The sequence below is a fragment of the Varanus komodoensis genome, unplaced genomic scaffold, assembly GCF_004798865.1.
Source record: "Varanus komodoensis strain SLA01 unplaced genomic scaffold, ASM479886v1 scaffold12, whole genome shotgun sequence".
NCBI classification, from domain to species: Eukaryota; Metazoa; Chordata; class Lepidosauria; order Squamata; family Varanidae; genus Varanus; species Varanus komodoensis.
This window is the reverse complement of record NW_025335349.1, coordinates 20,972,759-20,992,744: the sequence shown is the minus strand read 5'-3', so window position 1 is coordinate 20,992,744 and position 19,986 is coordinate 20,972,759. Positions and strand designations below refer to the sequence as shown.

At 39.2% G+C, this 19,986-nt stretch overlaps 1 protein-coding gene across 1 annotated transcript in view; it reads left to right on the top strand.

Annotated features, from left to right (window-relative positions):
* The window catches only part of EIF3H (eukaryotic translation initiation factor 3 subunit H), a 76,938-nt gene that overhangs the window by 13,844 nt on the left and 43,108 nt on the right, over nucleotides 1-19,986 (top strand). The window lies entirely within an intron of this gene.

Genomic DNA, 19,986 nt, shown 5'->3' with positions numbered 1-19,986 from the left:
CACCTGGGTTTATCGTTCCAGAAGACCTTCACACAGTCAAATGGTCAACTAATTCAAGTTGCAGTGTCTAGATTTTTAAATGCAAAATTATGCCAAAAAGAAATTTTATTGTTACGGTTCTATCAGAGAGATAATAGCAGATACGGGTCTAGATCCGTGCACAGCCTCCTTTGTTTCTCAGGGCATGGAATCTGGCTTCTGATGTAGTATTGGGTATCATGGGATGCTGAGAATCAGAACTACTTTTTTAATACAGATGTCTAATACTTTTTAAACTTCAGGGGAAGAGCTTGAAGGGAGAGGTAGTTACATGCAAGAGATTGTACAGAAACTGAGAGAGGAAGAGTGTACTGGCTCTGGTTTTTTGAATCCAGAAATGGAAAGGGAGTTGAGGTTCTGAGAAAGAAGGATGAAGCTGTTGGGAGAAGAGATACTGTACAAGGCATTAATTGTATAATCAAGTTCTCTCAGTGTGTACTACTTGGACTACTTTCTAAAGTGAGAGAGCTGTGAAGTTTATGTAGTAAATGGAGATGAATCTGTACAAGAAAGAACCTTATATTCCATTTGATAACAATTTTTAGGAACTGTACTGTCAAAGCTAATACCTTTGAGAAATGAATCATCTGCTGAAATGAATCATCTAACCATACTCCAGCAATACGGTCCAAGTCCCCAAGCCAATCTTGGCCTGATTGTAGTTTCAAAGCCGCAGAAAATTCCTAGAAGATACTCGATTTAAGGCATTCGTGGTCTTAAAAGCACTTTCCTTCTCCTGTGAGAAGCCACAGCTCGGTAGAAAACTATCAGTATTGGTGTTGTTATCTTTAAATCTTGCTCTAGTCATGCAGTCGACTGGTCACTGGTATGCGTCTATAAATATAATCATCTTGGTCAGTTGTTTCCCAGTTCTGCCAATCACTTAGTGCCTTCTTGTTGTCTTGCTGCCATAAATGTGTCCCTATTATAAGCAACCACTATTAAAAGTGCAGTGCATGGTTTTCTAAATAGTAATTGCTGGCTCGAAATAGATCTCCTTACTTTCTGTGTCAAGTGTTATTTCAGCCTGCTATTACTCTGACTTGAAGTACACCCCCTACACACACTTGTTGCCAAACATTCAATTTTGAAGGCCTCAAAAATGACTTTGTACATAGCTTTCAGTGGAGGAGTTTTGAGCTGCTTCCCCCAAGAAAAAAATCAAACAGAGTGAAATAAGAGAGGGCAGAGGAACTATCCAGCTAGGATGAGTCCATATATTGTGTTTACTTTATCTGGGGGATACCAGTGTGTCCATGGCCACCTCTTTGGTAAGACTCCCTGTCCTTCCCGGTTTTTATTTTGTTTTTCAAAAAACAGTCAATCATTTGAAAAGCTGGCATGCTGGGCACTGAAGTGCTGTTTCCCAGCCCCATATACAAATGAAATCTCTGCTACACCAAGGAAAGTAACAAACATGGCGAGAGGTAAGAAAACCAAGGCAAAGATGGCAAAGGAGGGAGATTGGCCGTAACAGTGGGAAAATTGTCCCACTTAGTTCAAGGACCTGAAAATCCTTTGCAGACTATCCTAGGCCTTCAGCAAACAAATTACCTCTGTGCTTAGAGCCAGCAACTCATAAGACGTTGCATAGCCATTTGTAAGGCACAGTTCCCAGGGCCCTGAAACAAGGCTAATGATACAGCTGTGGTCACATAACCAGAACAGGGTATCAAGAGATGCTCACAAGGTGGGTAGGCTGTGCCATGGATGGAAGCTGGTTTGAAGTTTCCTCACCGGGGATGTTCTGGGCGTACTGTGCAACCATTCTATGTGGGCCCACAAGTCAGTGATGCTGTCCCAGCAAATCATGGAGGAAGCCACTCTGGCCACACAAATGTGGCCTAGGCACCAGGGTAGAAAACAAAAACGTGCCAGGCAACATCATAAAGGGAGGCCTTAAGAGCCAAGCAAGTTGATTCTTGGAATTGTGTGACAAAGTCTGTCCTTAATATTATTCCCAGCACTATTGGTAGGAGCTCTGGAAGCTTACAACATAACCAGTTAGCAGTTAACTAGCAGTTGACAATCCAGCATAAAATGTAGGAACAGCCACAGAAAAGGATAGCACAACAACCATTAAAATACTTAAAATTATTAAGAAATAGTGCGTAAAGCAGCAAATAAAAATTACCTATTGAAAACTTTCTGAAAATTGGAAGGTCTTCACCAACTTCCCGAAGGTTGTTAACGAGGAAAGAAGCCAGAGGGGAAGACAGGAAAGGGATAATATGGCAAAAGGAGGTACCAGGTGCCTAGGTGCTACTTTAACCTGTTGGTCTGTTTTGTGGGAGGATGTTTCCAGATTGCTCCCTGTTTCCCACCAAGGCTCTTGATTAATCAGTTTCAAGATACCCTAATGGACTTTCTGGCAAGGGCAACAACTAGGTAGTTTAAGAAGCATGAACATTTTTCCAAGTTTTCAAACTCTGCATAGCAGTGGAGGACAACTCTTTTGATTAAGTGGTGCACAGGGCAAGGAATACAAACTACACAAAAAAGCAGTAATTTCAAGATCCTCTTGTTCCTCACTGTCATGAGTCTCTGCCCACTCAGCCTTTCTTAAAACAAGGTACCAGGGTGATACTGACAGGAATTTAGAATGTAAACTGCATGCTGCCATGGCTGAACTTGGCAGGAACATATTTTCAGGTATTGAAAGGTGAGGATCTGTGTCCTTCATTATCTTGGTTTGTTTTTGTTTTTGTTTGTGCGCTCATTCAGATGGGAAACTCAAAGGAGATTATTCGAAGTACTGTGTATAATTAAAAGAACCAAAATAGCATGCAATAACATCAAAAGTCTGAATTGGCCAGCAGTGATTAAAAAGAACCCCCTAAAAATGACTATCCTAAAAACAGAAACCTCAAAGCTCTGGCATATTTTCTAGAACAGAATCTAAAAGTTGTGATGCCAAAGCTGAAAATGCCATGCTTTGTCCTTGCATTGATTCTTTCACAGGCTAGGTTGGCTGAGTGTGGAATTTGAAACTCTTAGAATACTGGTAGTTTTGCACATTTAGGTATCAATCCTATATCCTTTTATGTGAAAGCAGCCCCCTGACATTCAGAGGGGCTTATTATTGAGTAGAAGTGCAGAGGAGAATCAGATAATCAGTGACTATCCTAGTCATCATAGACCTGTTCTTCACAAGTGCCTTTTGTAACTGATCTCAATCGGAGGGGTGTTCCACAGGTAAGGCACCATTACAGAAAAGGCTCTTTTCCTTTCCATCTTCCCCCTAACCCTATCCTGGCCCCAAGCTGTTTAGGGATTTATATTTTATCACAAGCACTTTGCATTGGCTAGTAAAGATGGGAGTTGTAGTTCAACATATATGGAGGATTCCTCATTAGAAAACGTGAAATTTCTGGGATGTGAAATACAGAAATTTGTAGAGGAAGTCATTGTGTGTGAATTTTCCTTCTGCTTTTTTCCCACTGAGACAGAATTTGATTATGATTTCTTCAGAGGCAAGGCTTCATCCCACACTGTGAGCTTATGAAAAACTTGGTTGCTTACTTTTTTGCTCTGCAAGTACCTGAGATTGGATATAATGAACAGTAGAACTGAAATAAGCAATGCAAATGCTCATTTAATCTTTGTTTTGTTCTTGTTGGCTACAAAGTTTTCAATTTTTTACAGGCAGGATTTAGAAGAATATTATTTTGAATTATTTTTCATAAGCTTTCACTGGGTTTTTCTTTTAAAGAATTGTGGTCATCTGCTACATACCTCTTACTTGACATGCTGCTGGATATATTTCAGGCAATTAAGCAAGGCTGTTAGAGAACTGCAAATAAAATGAGGACCAGTTTTTCTTCTAAAAAAATCAGTTTTTCTTCTAAAACTGAGCTACTTACTAAAATCTCCATTAGGGGTCACTGTTACCCAGCTTAAAAATCATTGCTCACCATGTATGTGTGCTCTCACAAACTAGAAAGGGGAGTCTATTTTCATTCGCTAAGATTCAAATATTATTTTATACAACTGAATTCTGGAAATATAATACAAGATGCATTGAGTTAAATATAAGTCCAATAATTTGCTGTCTGTCTTTTTCCAACAGACCCTACTGGATGTTTAGGTAGATTCCGCAGGCCAACATGTGCTTATCTCAGTTTTCTATGTAAAATCCAGCGAATGGCTTCTCCTATTCTATTCTCCAAACTGTGCACCCCCCCCCCATTAATTTTAGGGCCTGACTAGATGTTTACAAGGAAAGTGAGATGGCAACTGAAAGCAGCAGCCTCATGTTTCCCCAGTGACACCGAGTAAAAAGTTGGGTTATATCATTTCACTCACATTTTCATGCCCCGTTATACTTTTTACTGGCTGCTGTGAGTCCCGGGGTGCGGGGCGGGGGGGGGGGGGTCATCAATGCAGAACATGGTGCCAGCATGTTAAATACCAGCTTTTCTGGATGTCCCTGCAAAGGAGTCACAGGGCTGCTGCTTCCTTCATAAAGCCTAATCTGATCTTTTTAAAACAGCTTTTGAATTTTTTCTTTGTCAGGCTAAAGCTGGCTTAAATGATAAGCTGTGAAGTTGCTTCTGCCTTTCAAGTCTAGTTGGCTACATAGCACCCTACTGCCAACAGAACTTTGTTCTGGCAACCTGTTCACTTTAATGAAACAAGGAGAAATGAACTTTGCTGGATGATCAAGTGTCTGTACCTGGGCTTCAGCTAGAGGTTTATTAGGTTTGACTGTGAAACCTTACCTCCAAAATTTCCTTAAAGCCATCTTTTAATGTTGGTTTAATCCCCACTATTCTCCTTAAGAGTTCACTGCTTACTAGCTCTTTCTTATTTTTAGCCTGTGTAGAGGAAAGTTTGTCTGGAATAGCATCAGTTTTTCCTTTCTCACTCCCTACAAGTTCTACCAAGTTTCATTCTCTAACCTACAGGAATATATAGCAGATACTCAGAGTTAACAACTGTAGTCGTGAGGATGCAAATATGAATTCTTTTAAGAAATTTTAAAACAGACTATTTTTTGTTTGTTTTCAGGGCAATGGGAGTGGGGGAATGTGGATTTACAATTTACAGAAGTGCTTGCATCCTATGGACTATAGTTACTACAGTTCTGAGAACAAAGAGACTTGGGGCACCTTAAAATGGGAAAGGTCCATAGCTCAGTGGTAGAGCATACAGTTGACAACCAGGAGGTCTCAGGTTCAATCCCTGGTATCTCCAAGTGGGACTGGGAATGGCCACTATCTGAAAGCCTCAGTATAAGGTAGCTTCATGTGTTCTGTTAACACATTTATTACAGCATAAGCTTCCATGCAGACTGGGCACTTCAATACAATGGTGCTTTTTCCTGATATTTTTTAAATTGCAGTTTCCAAGCCACAGAGCAAACTGTTTTTAAGACAGAGCATGGCGTATCCACCTGGGCTTACATAAGCCATTGGGCACATCCAAAGTGATTCCCCAAATTGTGGCCATTCTCTTCCAATGTAGAGAATGGAAAAAAGTAGCAATATTGGCCAGATTGTGTATTTCTTATGCCATTTGTAAAATGTTGCGGCATTTGTTTTAGGTAAATGTGACAGTGCATTTCGTCTGTTAAGGAGGGAACCTGAAAACTGTCATACTCCTGAAAAAGTTATCCAACCTCTCTTGATCTCATGGAGTTTTGATATCTTTTATTTGATTCTGTTGGGGTATATACATGCTTTCATTTCAGTCTGCAGATCCTGCCTTTGTAGCATACTTGTCCCAACTAAGTTAAATTCCTACCTATTAGTCATAATTATATGACATACAAGCCTGCGGTGTACTCTGAGACGTACGTGTGTGTGTGTGTTTTTAGAGAGAGAGAGAGAGAGAGAGAGAGAGAGAGAGAGAGAGAGAGAGAGAGCGCGCGCGCGCGCGCGCACATGTGAGCGAGTATTTTAAGGTTACAAGACAGACAGCTGTTTAAGACTCTTTTTATTTCCTATGGCCTGAAATGTTAACACTTTAAAACATCACCACCTTTCAGTGGTAGTGGTTCTATGGAAAAAAGAATGTGCTATTAATCTTATGTATAGTTTTTTAAAAAATATATACATATCTTTCTTAAGTTGATACTATGAATCTCTAGAGAATAAGCATGGTCATGCGGAATGTAACAGGTTTTAGAAAATTATACAGGCATGTAAGTAGAGATAATCTAGATGCTACATTATTTATATTCATCATTGTAGGTCCTATGTGGGTATCTGTTGTGTGTGCCAGTATTTTGAAAATGATAACTTCTTATGCCTTATTAACTTGCAGCAGAACATTTTTGGTAACAAATGTGTTGTATATTATTCTGATAATTTGTGAAAAGAACCAGGGTGTTAACTGAAAATTTATATGTGTATGTATGTGCACGGACACATGTACACAAATCCTAACATGTACGAATGAATGAATGAAAACCCTTTAATCTTAAGCAGCTGAGATAACTTTAAATCTGAATATACAGGAGTTGAAATGAAAATATGACATATTGAAGTAAAATTAGTGGCTTTACTCTTACATCCTTTCATAGTTCAGCTGTGGATATGTTAAAAGGAAAGAGTTGTACAGTTTTATATGGTTGTATTTATTTAACAGTTAGGAACATTAAAATATCACTTTCATAGTAAAATAAAGTATAAGTGTACTCTGATATTTTTATACATTGCTGCATAAGGTAGGGCTTATTTTTTTAAAAAAATCCTTGTTTTTTCTAACTTTCAGTATTTTACAGGTTGGGATTTATGAAGTGTTCAGCTGTTATGCTGATCTAAAAAACTTTCAGATTTGGCATTGCTAAAACACAGTTAAAATGCTAAAGCTTAAATTCTAAAATGCTGTTTTTGAAAACTATGGCATGGTTTCAACAAGAACCTTTCTAAAACAAAATCAAATATGTATATGTAAGTGAATTCCAGGGTTGTAGGATATATAACAAATTTCCATTTAATGACTGCTAAATACTAATTCTAATGCAAGTTCAGTTGAAGACTGTACATCCTTTTATGATCGTCTGAAGCAAGCCTAAATTAGGGGATACTCTCAGTTTTCCCCTAGTTGTTGTTGTTGTTGTTGCTACAGAAAAGGTTCTTTGCTTTGTCCATTTATTAAAGCCAATTGGTTGTGTGTTTTTTTTCTTTGCTTCTCTTTATTTACTTGGGGTGTCTGGCAGTTTTATTAGGCTTAATGTTATATACCAGCTCACTTTATAAACACATTTTTTCCTGATTCCTTCATATACTGTATCTTCCGAAGGTTTCTCATAAAAGGCCAGTATTTCAATATTTATTTAGTTTTGCTCCCCCACAACCCAGTCCATCACCTTTGGACCCTTTGGTCCCACAGCTGTAGAATTCCCTTACAGTTGATATTTAATTGCTGAAATTAATTTATTGCTAACTTCATTGACCTTGGAGGCAAGGCAGGATAAATAAATAAAATAATTGTCGAGGGAAAGTGGATGGGAGAGGGGAGAATTCTCATATCAAGCAAATAAAATATTTGCCACCTAATGATGTGTCTGTCATTTTTTTAAATGGCTTTAATTCAGTTTGAAAACAATGCTGCTCACCTTACACAAAGGATAATTAATTTTGAATTAAATCCAGAAAAATTAGATTATCCATACATTTAACTATAGTCCGTTTGCACAATCAAATATGCCACAGTGGATTAAATAAGCTACTGTAGCTCAGCGTGTACTGGGCACATTTCCTTAATTGCCAGTTTTGATGTGACTTGTGTCATCTAAACATGGACGATGTGGCTTGTTTGAGAGGAGGAAACCCTGCCATGGCTTATTTGAGGACTGCTTCCCTCTTAAATAAACCATGCTGCCTGTGTTTGGACAACATGACAAGCTGCTTCTGGGTGGCTAATTGGGCAAGTGAAATTAGGCACATGCCAGGAATTAAAACAACCCACTGTGACTTAAACGCATTTTGTTCATGTGAACCAGACTGCAATAGCTTATCCTTTTTGTGTGTGCAAAGTTCTATATTAATTGCAGTTATCTTCAAGGTTTCTTACAAAACTAGCAGACTTACAGACCAGATACTCATTATGAGGACAAAGAGACCATTTGAGCAGTTAGATCATGGTTAGTGTTGTTGTTTGTTAGTAGCAATTTCTTCAGAAAAATTGTATAGCTCTGTGAGGTTCTCAAAGCTTAGAAAACAACAAAATCATTTAGGAACATAAAATACATGGTATCCTTACAGAACCAGAATTATTCAGGGTGAACTTCCTATACTTGTCCTTGTCCTTCCCTGGTGTCGTACCAGGCCACAAGCTCCCTCCACGGTCCTCTGTAGAGCTGTGGAGACAACCAGCTGTGTTGTGCACAGCCAGTGATGGAAGCACTCTGTCTCTTCTTCCTTCAAGTATTTGAGCATATGTAAATAAAGCAGAGTGGAGCAAAGTGAACTTGCCTCAGCAAAAACAGAATAAGGAAATGGAGGAGTAAATATTTATGGCATGGCTAACTAGATATAGTCAGAAGGAGATGTGGTTTATGAAACTAGTGATAAAGGGAGTAAGGTTATGTAGGATTTTGGAAAAGTGAAAAAAAATTGAATGGAAAGAGAAAATTAACAAAGTGAAGATAAGGAAATAGCTTTGTCTCAAAAGATTAATTTTTTAGTGTAGTTCTAGCTTCTTAGAGCATTCTTTTGGGTGTGCATGGAAAGTTCTTTCATTCTGCGCTTTCTCTCTTTTAAAGTAAAATGTCGAAAAATATTTTTCTGACTTACTGAACCAGTTTATATGTACATTTATTGTACCTGATGACTTGTAATACCGCAAAATACATTAATAAAGCCTGCAGAGCAACCGTTCAGGGCATTGAATTGAGACTAGGAATTTGTAATCTAGCTCTAGTCCTGGAAAATCTCTTTTTCTCTCTCTTTTCTAACCTTTCTTTAACATGGTATGGAGTAGATGGGAAATTGTGGCACAAAACTATACTGCACTATCAAACACCAACTGTGATAAGTCAGCAATTATTAGTTAGTGCAAGATCAACCAATATTTCTCTGTTTCAAATAAATGGAGTGAAATCTGAAGTGAACACTATCAGATTGTGGAGAACAGGTACATGGCAGCATTTAATCTGGTTAAAAGAATGTTGAAGGTAAATCATACAGGAGCAAATACTAGTTTGGCAGCCTGCCGATAAGGCTTTGTATGTCGATTAATGGCTTTCAGCATACAATTTTGGATCTTATCAAGTTACATTTAGCTAGAGATATCCTTTCCCCTTAGCCAGTATGGGAAGATGTAGGTATGTTCTGATTACATTACGGTAGATCATTATGAAAGTGTGCTTTGATCCAGAACTTGCAAAAAAGGTTTTGAATATGACTGTCAAATTCCTAGTTGTCAATACTAAGCTTTCTGGTGTGCAGTCAGGTCTGATGGCTAAAGAGAGGGCAGATAAATCTGTAGTATCTGTCACAATTGACTTCTCTTGCTTAAATGCATTTATACCTCTGATTTACTTGGCTTTGGGGCTGCTGTCCTGTGCAGTAAGCTGCCTAATACACCGTGGGACTTAATTCCGAGCACACATGCTTAGGATTGTGCTATAAATCTCCATGTGAACCCTGGGATACGGCTTTGCTTCAGCCATTTCAAGAAATACTGTTGTTGATGCTTTTCCCCTTCTGCTCCCCACTTCCCACAAAGTGAAGTGTGGAGGCTGGCATATAGCGATACAAGTTTGGCAATAAGGGCACGTATGACAGGATTGTGATTTTGAAACTTCGATAACATACTTCAGAGCCGCTTATCCTGACTTAAAACAGAGAATGAAATCCCCCGATGGCGTGCTTAAGAACTAGATGCAGGTCTTTTGCAGCATGAATCAGTGCCTCTCAGACCTTCTTTCTAATACAGCCTCTTGCACCATCACAAAAGCTGGAAAATGTGGTATGGGGGGGTTGTCTTTCTCAGCTGCCTTTAACACCATGCGTATAAGAACCTGTAGTCAGAAATGAAGGCTCTTGAGTTTTATACAGGAATCTTCCTATGCTCTCCTCCTCTGTACACCTATAAGAATTTAAACTTGGAAACCTGAACTTTGTATCATTCAGCTAAATATTTTCTGGAATTGAATTCTAAATACTTTACTTTCAGGAGAGTTTGAAATGCTTTTCAGATTCAGAATTTCCTTCTCGTCTGCAGTGTTTCTTCTTCTCTTTATGGAGGGCAGTAGCTAATATTTCAAAGTAGCATTACTTTCTCTAGCCTCAAGAAGCTGCAGGTAGGTTAAAATAAAGAAAGCACTGGTGTTGTGTTAAAAAGTAAAAAATAATTGAAAATGTATTTCGGAGTGTATCAACATGTTTTCTTCTCAAAGAAATGTTGTATTTAATTATTTGAATTGCAGTGTGTCCCAATCTGTGTTCTCAAGTTTGAAATTACTGTTTTGGCAGACATGTTCTCTCCTTTTTAGGAACATATACTTGGTTTATTGAAATTCTTTAATTTTTCTCTTTTAGAACTTACTGGTAAACCTTTAAAATTATAGAAATTTAAAAATTTAGGAAAGCTGATGTTAAATTATGTTGTCGTTTGAAGTCCACTACAGTCTGACGCTTAGCCTATACACATTTATTCTAAGGGGGGGGAATCTATATTGTTTGCAACTTTTATTTGAAGTACTTGAGGCTTACTTGCAGGACAGATTTAATATTTACTAGTGTTTATGGCCATTCAAGCTGAGAATATTATGTTATGGGACCCAAGCTCACCACACAGGGTTGTGGTCTCTTGACTGTGGTGCCAGCTGTTACTGACAGAAAAATTTTACTGCAGGAGGTGTTAAAGTAGAGAGTGCAGTTCTGTAAACCTTCCTGGGATGTTCAGCTTAAAACACGTTGGGTGAATTATTAATCTTTAGTATTCTTAGAATAGCTGTCCCATTTGCTTAACAAACAAAACAAAACTGTACTTCTCTGAGTACATTGTAACATAAATTGGATTGATACAGGAGAGGGCAGTATGTCACCTTTGAAATGCCTACATTTCTCAAGAGGATTCTGTGCTGGAAGCGTAGGTTTTGTGGCTGGTTAAGCTTGCAGTGCGATGAAGAGTGTTAAACCAGGGAACATTAAATTCTCTTTCATTGTATCATGGAGGAAAAGTTGTTCAGCCTCAGTTCCCTATCTTTAAAATGGGTGTAGTCATGACTGGAGGACTGTTGTGTGAAAAAGTGAATTAGAATGTACGGAATCATGAAACTGGACAGCCATCTGAGTGAGATGTTATAAATTGGTGTCCTGCAACAGCAGGGGGTTGGATCCAATGGTCTTCATGGCCCTCCCAGCTCAGAATAGTTGATTCTATGAATGGTATGGAGAAAGTGAATTATTCTCCATCAGTACCAGAACCCAGGGTCCTCTCATGAAGCAGATTAATGGGAGATTCAGGACAGATAAAAGGAAGTCCTTCTTCACCAAGTGCAGAGTTAAACTGTGGAATTCATTTCTAAAAGATGTAATGATGGCCAGTAATTTGGACAGTGTTAAAAGGGGAAGAGAAGGTTTTCAGTGGCTTCTCATCCTACATACAGTGTTCTTCTGCACAATACTTGGTGAGGAGCATGGGAAGGATCTGATGCACTTACCTCCTGCTTGTGGGTTTCCACAAGTAGCTGGTTGGCCACGGTGTGTACCCGGTGCTGCACTGGATGGACTCTTGATGTGATACATCATGGCTCTTTTTATGTACTTAGAAGGAAGTGCTTTGCACAAGTCAATATTATATGTAAAATATGTATAGGGAAAATATTTATTTCCCTACCCGGTCATGTCTGATTCTATAAACTTAAGCAAAGATTTATTTTTAAAAAGACCTTGAATACTCAGTCTTGCAAGGCACATGCCTAGAAGAAATAGTTTCTCCTTCAAGCTAAGTTCCTAACTGTATTAAGAAACTATACAGAGGTTTAGTAGTGGATTGGTGTGTGCAGTTTACCTTGTCAACATTGCCTCACCCAGGGGAGTTTGGTCTGTAATTTATACCTTAATTTTTTTGTGATATTTCTGAATTTAGTACCAGGAGTAACTTAAATGTGTCATTACCAGAATAGCCAGGAATTCTTCATCCTAAGCAGCTGAAAGTTCAACCTCTAAACGAGTGATTGACTACCATGCGTGAAAACCAATTCTAGCACACACAGAGTTGTTGTGCAACCTTGTTTCCAGCAGGCAGTGAAGCAAGACATGCTAGAAGAGAATGAAACGATTGTTGGGAATTCAGTAAATCTGTTGTAAGAAATCCATTTGGAAGGTGGGTGCCACTTCAGAAACAATTTGTGACAGCCCAGGAGTGTGCTTTTTACAGCCAGAACAAGAAACGAGCTGATAATGCCAGACTTGTTATTTGGATGGCTTTGAAAATGGTTCATCCTTGGGTGTAGAGCCATGAATGGCTGAAAAAAAAAAAAAACCCCACAAAATCCCAGAAGGGAGAAACTGGTTCAATCAACCTGGCATTTCCTGGCAGCCCCCCCCCCCCGCACTCAGTTTCCAGTCTTTTGACTAGCTCTCCACACTTTATCTTACTCATATAGTGCTGGTAGTGCCTGTGAAGCTGTTCAGAACTTTTCTTTTCTGTTCTTTTAAGGTCACATTGCTTGGGGATTTAAGGAAGTCAGCTAAGATAACAATGATGCTATGGGTCATGAGGACGGGAGAGAGTATGGTTATATATAGCTAGAAAAAAAGTACACTTAACGTTGTGGCTTCATGAGGATGTTGGCTTTAAGTTAGTGTCCCTAAAGTGCAACATTCTAATACTCCCCCCAGACACCCCCATTGTCTTTGAATTCTACACATAGGCTAGAGATGGGGGGATCTTTCACTTTAAGGGCCAAATTTAATCTCAGAGTTGCTCTCGGCATTCACATTCCAGTGGTTGGAGGCGCCTAAAGGAAGCAGGACCAAATGGCAGAATAGGTGGGGTCCAAGATACAAAAATAGTGTAACTAAAATTCTTACTGCTAGTAAATAAGCCTTGGGCAAGGCATTTCAACCTTGCAGAATGAGGAAAAAAACTGTGCAAAAGCTGGGATATTTCCAAATGTTTGGAGAGGGGGATAATGGAGTGAGACTAGGAAAAGGAGGAGCTGGGGAAACCTGCAAGGCTACATTTGGCTCCTGACCTTAAGGTTTGTCACTCATGGTACAGGCTTATTTGTATAAAGTGAAATTATGAAGAGGTTTAGTTTGGGCCTTGTCTGACCACCCTTAGATCTGCTGCACAACTCTGCCCTTCGTTGCAATAAGGTTCGATGTGCCATAATTGCAGAAAGAGCCAGTGTTGTGAACAGTGACAGCATGGTGATGTTTGTTTCTTCCAGAGCTTCTCAGTTCCTTTATACAGAGCTAGTCCACGAACATGACTGGGCAATTTCTTCTGAGTTTTGATGCACTGGTCTCCTGCAAGCTAACATGGCTAATGTAGAACGGTGCTGCAAAATAGTTCCATACCATTGACTTGTACTGCCCTAGGAAGCCAAGGGAGGGAAGCACACTTTTTGCTGGGGAATTGTGGTGCTGGAGAAGACTCCTGCAAGTCCCTTGGACTGCAAGGCGATCAAACCGGTCAGTCCTAGAGGAGATCAACCCTGACTGCTCTTTAGAAGGCCAGATGCTGAAGATGAAGCTCAAATACTCTGGCCACCTAATGAGAAGGAAGGACTCCCTGGAGAGGAGTCTAATGCTGGGAACAATAGATAGCAAAAGAAGAAGGGGATGGCAGAGAATGAGGTGGCTGGATGGAGTCACTGAAGCAGTTGGTGTGAGCTTAGCTGGGGATGGTGGAGGATAGGAAGGCCTGGAGGAATGTTGTCCATGGGGTCGCAGTGGGTCGGACATGACTTCACGACTAACAACAACTGTACAGTATCCGCAAACTGCTGATGGGCAGTGTCTCCATGTGGGCTTGTAATTTATAGGGCAGTATCCATGCTGCTGCTGAACTAGCAGGAATGCCTGCTTGCAAGCTAGTGCTGTAGCCAGAAACTTTACTGAGACTACCACTTCTGGAAATGGACAAGACTGTGTAAAGGAACTCTGCTGGTTGGCCTGTCCTTATAGCTTTCTGAAATTTCTTGTTTTGTATGTGCAAGTGCATGTTTCATGCCATTCTTGTGGATGTTTCCACTCGTGCATTATGCTTGGAGCTGACACACTGCCAGCATGAGATACTGCCCAAACTCTTCTTTTGACAGTTGCGTAGATATAAAGATGTGTATATTTTGTCAAAACTCAGTCATTTCATGTTTAAATATTTCATGTGGCCAATTGATTGAACTTTCCAAATAACTTTTTTTGTTGTTTAGATGAGGTATGTGTATGTGATTTTAAAGAAGATCTGCAAACGGAAGGCAAGGTTTTGGTCTCCTGTACTTTTTATAGCTACAAAGTCATTCAGTGGCTATCTAAAATGGCAAACCCAATGAAAGGAAAAATTTGAAAATAACAGACCACCTTTATCTGGAATTTATAGAACATGTCTTGCAACAAAGTTAGCATTTTTTTGTGTGGCTTTGCGGGGTGGGGGGAGAGAAACGCGTCAACCCACACAAAACTCTGGCAAGTTTGAGTCATCTGGAACCTCCCAAGGAACTAGTTTAGCCTTGTGTTAATAGTGAATAAAGCAAATTCACAGTGGTTTCTGTGGTTTTGCCAGCAGTGGCAAAAGGTCTGACTTCTAAAATAGATTTTCCCCCCTTAAGTTTTTCCTGGACAAAGCTGATTTATCAGAGAGCTCCAGAAAACACATGTAGGGTTATAACTGGAGGAATTAATAGCAGAAACCTCCTTCTGCTGACACCAGGCAATCTATTAAACAGAGCAATTGAAGTAATGAGTACCATGTATGATAAGCTAGAGCCACCTGGGTTTTATTAGGCTGCCTTCTGCTTTGATCACAATATTATTTCAAGACTTGTCTGTGTTAAACTGCTGCAATTCCTTGTCATCTTTATGATTTAGACCTTGGTTTGATAGAATTCAACAGAGCCTTGTGAAAGGGAAGGTGCTATACTAAACCAAGTATATAGTATATTGTCTGGTGAGGTGCAAGTTCAGCAGTGGGGCTTGGCTAGATCCAGAATTTTAAAAATTGTCAGACATAGAAACCTGGCACTATCTGCATTTGGTGTTGCGAGTGAAGAGATCTGGGATTTCAAGGCATAGTTTCACCCTTTGTAGAAGTTGCTACTGTTCCTTCCCTGTGAGTGATGGGTACCCCTTTACTGGTCCAGAGTCCATTTTGCTGAAGCCAAAGCCGTAGCTATTTTGTATACTGGCACCTTTGAAATCAGTACTTTGTAGTTAGTTTTAGTACTAATTCTTTTGCATGAAAGAAGCTTGTAGGAAGTGAGTGACACTGAGTCAGCAAAACCCTAGAAGATGGATATTGCGTCTCTTTCATCATGAAGGCCAAATTCAGAAACTTGCAGCACAGTGTTCCAGGGTGAGGTGAAGATAAAAAGGGGTAGGACCCCCCCCAAAAAAATCCCCTAATCCCCCACCCCATCCCTGATTTCTGAACATGAAATGGGATATGGGGTATGGGAAGCATATGGATGTTGGAAATGGAGATGGTGAATGCAGCCCCACACCATTCTTTGACTAGTTGTATGGAGAGGACAAGAAGGCAAAGAGAAGGTGGTATAAAATGAGTAAGAGTAATTAAGTTTTCTTAAGCTTGTCTTTACAAGTTTCAGTATTCAATTTCTCTTGGTGCAGAATTGTGGTGAAATACCCAGCTTGGGCTATGGGTCTCAAGAAACTATCCGGCAGTTATGTTTTCTTTCTGGTCTGGTTATGTTGTTACTTCTAACCAGGACTTTGTGTTTCAAGAGTGTTCCTTCCACATATCTGTGTGTCAAGGAAAATGTTAATTGCCATTGTGAGCTTATTCCTCCCCTTTTCTTTTTCCAGAAGATCAAGATGAAAGATTTCTGAAATACAGTCCTTTGTTGAGCTAAGTTGGCCTGTTGGGCCTAAATTGGCTTTGCAGTATGGAGTGAATAATAATAAAATTGTTAATGAGTAGCATTTATCCAAATAATGATCCCTCTGATTGGTGGAGTTAGCTCCTGCACATTCAAAAGTTGATTCCAAATCCAAATCCCCCTCCTCCTTTCACTTTTTAAAGAGAACGGCTCCACCCTCAGGGAGGTTCCTGCTGCTTGCAAGCCTGATAATGGGAATGCCAGATATTCTTTAATTGATCTGCTCATTTGGCAGATCAACCATGAGTCTGATGAACATTGCCCCTGCTGAGCACTCCTTGTTCTAAGATGTCTACCCCTGAACCAGAGGTGGCCTTGTTCTCAGCAGTCACTTAGCTAATTCCTCTGGTTAACCTTGGCAACTCAGTTGGGCACTTGGACTACTGTACCTCTTCTTCTATCTCACCTTCAGAGCCGGAGTTTTATAGTTTGGGATGCTGCATTTTGAGAGAAGTGGGTCCAGTCCATACAATTGTAAGATTTATAAATTAAAGAAATGAGGCACATTTTCACTATTTGCCATCTTTAACCATTCTGTATAATCCTGGTTGTGTTACTCACATTGATTTGATTACATAGGGCAGGAGAATGTCTAACCTGGAAAAACTTGCCTTGCACTGCCTTTCCCCCTTGCAGCTGACTTTTCCAACCTGCATGCTATTTTTTCAAGTATTTGTAGGCCCACAGAATCACTGCAGTGCAACACAAGTGTGGAAAACCTGTGGCTCTGCATATATGGAGGAGCTATTACTCCCATCCTCCCACACTATTGGCCTGACTGATTAGAGCTGATAAGAATGGGAGTCCCTAGTGATTAAGATTTTGGGCATACTGAGTGCCAGGTTATTTCAAAATCAAGTTAAGAGAGGTTTTATTGTGGCAAGGCCAAAATACTTAATTTCTTAATGCTGAGCATTGTTGTATTTTGGTAACTGCATTTTTGCAGAGACATCCAGAGTGATCTAACTTTTTTTGTTCATTTTGGTTGTGTCCCACTTTTTCTGCAAAACTCAGATTAGTTACAGCTTCAAGGCAGGTTTTTGACAGAGGCCGTGCTTGGTGCCGGACTCATTTACCTTTAGCAGCATAACTTTATCCTCTGCAATAATGTTCAGTACTGTTCAACATCTTCATGGAATTATTGGAGGTGATACTCTGAAATACAGTGATGCTCCTTTGCTGATAACACTCAGTCCTCTTCCCCGTCTTTCCACTGGATTCTAGAAAAGCTATGGAAAACTTTGTGGATTTGTATCTGAGGTCATTGAAAGAATTAGGAAACATGGTATAGAAAATTTTCAAATAAATAATTAAAATGTTCATAAGGTAGGGAGTGTCCAGTCTGTGGGACTCTTCTGCTGCAGATATTTTGGCTCTTGTATCTTTCAACACTCAGAAGAAGTGTACACTTCTTTGGTTTGATGCTGCATTGTTCTTGATAAATCTTTTTAAAAAACTGTGTGCCTGTATTGGAATTTATACATGCACAATTTTAATATTTGATGTATCATTATAAACTAATATGTACAATTGCTTGAAGGTGTGATGTATAAACAGTCATCGTAATAAAGACTGTACTTTGAGACCTTCTGTTGGGTATTTCACCAGGAAAATGTGAAACGATAATTAATTTTTTATATACATTCAGATGTTCATTGTTTGTTGGCTTTGCTCTTCATTTTACTGGAAGCACCATTGTTGTGGAACTTCCAAAATTAGTCTCAGGAGAGGCTGACATCTCCCCTCTGATTTGAACCTGGAGGTGCTTTCAAAGTAAAGTATTTACCATACTAAAATACGACTAGAAAGTTTTATTACCTTGTATGAAAGAAGTTAATATCCGTAAGATACTATAAGAAAGAACAGTGTGAAATGTAACATTCTTTATATACCTCTCACACTCCCCCTTTATCCTGATTGGTTAACAGTTTAAAGAGCTGACTTACTTCTTTTGCTTATTTTGGGTGACAAAGGATATTTACCTTCTTGTTTTGGAACATAAGGAATGTATACATAGTTTCTCTGGGAAACAAGGAAATAAACATTTCTTGAAACACATCTCATGGTTATCAACAAACATACTTCGCAACTCTCTGTTTCTATGGGTTACTGCAGCTATAACATATTCTCTGTTGAAACTCAAATAGTCTTATTAACGCTTTCCTTGATGTTTCTTTCCTTTGAAAGTACTTTGAACTTTCACATTTCAGTATTCATAAGCAATTTTACTACTTATGACTGTTGGTATTAACAGAAATAGAAAATAATATATTTTGGCTTTTAGTTGTATAATATTTAGGGTTTTCATGATATTTTACAACACAGCTGGACAATATTTGCAGTGCAGCATATCATAACATATTATTACTATTAGTATGGCCGTAATTACAATTTTTAGTAATTTCTTAATCCATTTTGAAACATTTTTATTTAAGACTAAATATCTCATTCATCATTTTTATACAATTTCTCAATTAGCATGTTTTGAGCTTGGACTGGGATGTACCAATAGCATCCCCTCTCAATTAGCATACACACTCTTTAGGGGAGTGATGAAGAGAAACATGTATTTGTGACAAGGAAGGTATGCTGAGAACATCTTAAAAACATACTGTGATTTGGATTATATTGGAGCAGCCAATTTGAATGTCTGTCTGTCTGTCTGTCTGTCTGTCTGTCTGTCTGTCTGTCTGTCTATCTATCTATCTATCTATCTATCTATCTATCTATCTATCTATCTATCTATTTAAAACATTTCTATGCCGCCCCCAAAACAACAAAGCCTCGGGGCGGCTCTACTAAGTGTAAAGTCCCTTTTCCCCCTAAATGAGTTGTATTCATAATGTATGCCAGCCCTTCCCTTTGGATTTCTCCTAATAAGAGATGAGCAAAAGAGAGACTTGGCAAATAATACTTGGCATGTGCAGTCTGCAAAGTAACTAAAATCCCATTTTGACCTTCAGCTTCACTAAGCTGTAGGAGTTGAGAGGGATGTACCAAACCTTCCCTTAAGATCCTGCGGACTTGACAAGACTGATAATTGGTTTTAATCGTTCAATTTGGCTATTGCTGCATCCTCCCTGGAGAGAGTTTTCCTTGTTTCTTAATAGGCAGTGATGCAGATCAGGCTGCCAAGCGTAACCATCAGGCTACATATTCAAATAGATGTGATTTTAGGCACATTTTCATGCGGAGCTGCTTTGTCCTACAACTGTTGTCTCTAAGATGTGTGCTTACATAGCCAGTGCAACTGAATCTAAAGGAAGGGTTCTTAAAGATGCAAAACTTGACTTCTGTTAATGGAGCCTAAAGTTGAAAGTGCTTTATAGATAGTGAGGGATTATAAAAGGGTGGAGAAAATGTAAACCATGACAAGTGGCTCAGAGATGTCTGAAATGCCCCATCCTTTTTCTGAGGGATAACTGGAACATCTAACATCTAATGGAATGTCAGAGTATACTCATTTGGTTTCCAAAATTTCTTACTTGAATCCTTGAATTGCCAGAGGCTGTCTGTTTTGCTTGCATAAATTATCCATCAAATTACAATGGGTTTATTCCTAATTTTTCACCAGTTCCTATCATCCCTGACCCTGACTTTGACCTTGTTGGCTGTAATGGTTGGAAGTTCAGGGCCAATTACATATGGAATTACCAATTATATCCCTGACATAATGGAATTTAGCTTCTGGATGTACGTCAGTTCCTGTGAGGAAAAAAATGGGGCTGAGCTATGTATGTCACCTCACGTTCCTTGGAAGAAAAGTGGAATGCAATTAAATAAAGTTGTGTCTGTTCAGTGCAAGGGATTTTGAAGATGGTGACTGACTTGACTTCAGGTGGTTGCAGTGAATGTCCAGATTAACAAAAACTAACATTATTGCCAAAAGAAAACATGAGTTTGTATCTTGTATTCTTTACACT